This window comes from Tachyglossus aculeatus, chromosome 26 (genome assembly GCF_015852505.1).
Source record: "Tachyglossus aculeatus isolate mTacAcu1 chromosome 26, mTacAcu1.pri, whole genome shotgun sequence".
NCBI lineage: Eukaryota > Metazoa > Chordata > Mammalia > Monotremata > Tachyglossidae > Tachyglossus > Tachyglossus aculeatus.
In genome coordinates this window covers 8541804-8543988 of record NC_052091.1, presented here as the reverse complement: position 1 = coordinate 8543988, position 2185 = coordinate 8541804, and the positions used below count along the sequence as shown (strand labels likewise).

Sequence of the window (2185 nt, the reverse complement as noted above, 5' to 3'; positions counted from 1 at the left end):
TCTATTTATTTTATTTTGTTAATATGTTTGGTCTCGTTCTCTGTCTCCCCCTTCTAGACTGTGAGCCCACTGTTGGGTAGGGACTGTCTCTATATGTTGCCAACTTGTACTTCTCAAGCGGTTAGTACAGTGCTCTGCACACAGTAAGCGCTCAATAAATACGATTGATTGATTGACATCATGATGTACCATTGCGTGTCCAGAGTAACGCGTAACACCACGTGTGATTCAATGCCCCTGCGCTTTTCCTCCATTACATGTGTGACACCTGGCAGGGAATGTGTCTGTTTATTGTTGTTTTGTACACTCCAAAGAGCTTAATGTAGTGATCCACACACACTAAGTGCTCAATAAATATGATTGAATGAATGAATGAATGGTCTCCTGTGTGTTTCCCGGGGGGAAACTGTGTCATGATGAATGGCTCCTGGAACGAGGGCACCAATTGAACTTGGTGTTTTGCTGCCACTAGTAGCTGTGTATTGGTGGAGTTGAGTGATTATTTTGGGGGGTGGGGGGTGGATTTTCAATCATATTTATTGAGCGCTTACTGTGTCCAAAGTAGTGTACTAAAAACTTGGGAGAGTACAGGATAACAATAAGCAGACACAATCCTTGCCCACAATGAGCTTACCATCTAGAGGGGGAGTCAGACATTAATATAAATAAATACATTTGATTTAGTGGCTTTGACTCAGGGACTTTGATTCAACTGAGAGTTCTTTTGTCTTGAAAAGTGTGTGTGTGTGTGTGTGTGTGTGTGTGTGTGTGTGTGTGTGTAGGGGTGTGGGGGGGCATCACATTGAGACGGACTGTGTCCAACCCGATTTGCTTGTATCCACCCCAGCGCTTAGTACAGTGCCTGGCACATAGTAAGCACTTAACAAATACCATCATTATTATATCCACCTCCATCCCTCTAGACTGTAAGCTTCTTGCCAACTTGGTTGTATTTTACTCTTCCAAGCACTTAGTACAGTTCGGAACATGTAGTTAGAGAAGCGGCATGACTTAGTGGCTTGGGAGTCAGAGGCTGTGGGTTCTAATCCCGGCTCCGCCACTTGTCAGCTGTGTGACTTTAGGCAAGTCACTTAATTTCTCTGTGCCTCAGTTACCTCATCTGTAAAATGGGGATTAAGACTGTGAGCCCCATGTGGGCCAACCTAATTGCCTTGTATCTACCCCAGTGCTTAGAACAGTGCTTGGCACATAGTAAGCACTTAACAAATAATATCACCATTATTATTATTACAGTGCTCTGCACGCAGTGAGCACTTAATAAATACCATTGATGATGATGATGCTATTCTCGAGGGCCATTCGTGGCCACCTTATTGTACCACTGGACGAGGCAACATGTTGTGAGCAGGGAATGTGTCTGTTTATTGTTGCAGTGTACTCTCCCAAGACCTCTCAGGGTCACACATGGAGAATTTCCAGTCCTCTACCAGTCTCAGCTATGGGAGGGAGAGTCAAGCAGAGGCCCACCCATTCCATTTCTAGCTTGGCCAGTGGCTAGCAAGTGGAAGGCCATCTGCTACAAGGCAAAACTCACCCACATTGGGCAGCGGCAGCACGGGAGAGTCGAGGGTGGAGACTCGAGTTTACTGCGCGGAAGGTGGCAATGGTAAACCACTTCCGGATTTTTACCAATAATAATAATAATAATAATAATGGCATTTGTTAAGCGCTTACTATGTGCAAAGCACTGTTCTAAGTGCTGGGGAGGTTACAAGCTGATCAGGTTGTCCCACGTGGGGCTTACAGTCATCATCCCCATTTTACAGATGAGGTAACTGAGGCTCCGAGAAGTTAAGTGACTTACCTAAGGTCACACAGCAGACATGTGGCGGAGCCGGGACTCCAACCCATGAAAACTCTATGGATCCACTACCAGAACGATTGCAGATGGAGAGCGGGGCGTTCTGGGAGAGATGTATCCGTGGTGTCGCTATGGGTCGGAAACGACTCGACGGCATAAGACAAGACTCTCCCAAGAGTTTAATACAGTGCTTTGCACACAGTAAGTGCTCAATAAATATGATTAAATGAATCAATGAAGGGTGTAGGGCCAGTTCCATATCCTGCTTCCTTGTTTTGATGCCTGTCTCCCTGCTTCTAGACCATGAGCCCATTGTGGGCAGGGATTGTCTCTCTTTATTGCTGTACTGTACTTTCCAAGCGC

At 45.8% G+C, this 2185-nt stretch overlaps 1 non-coding gene across 1 annotated transcript; it reads left to right on the top strand.

Moving 5' to 3' along the window:
* Positions 1-1407: 1407 nt before the first annotated feature.
* On the top strand, positions 1408-1545 carry LOC119946255. The gene has a single exon (XR_005456361.1). It is a non-coding gene; the product is annotated as a small nucleolar RNA SNORA7 (small nucleolar RNA).
* Positions 1546-2185: the final 640 nt, after the last annotated feature.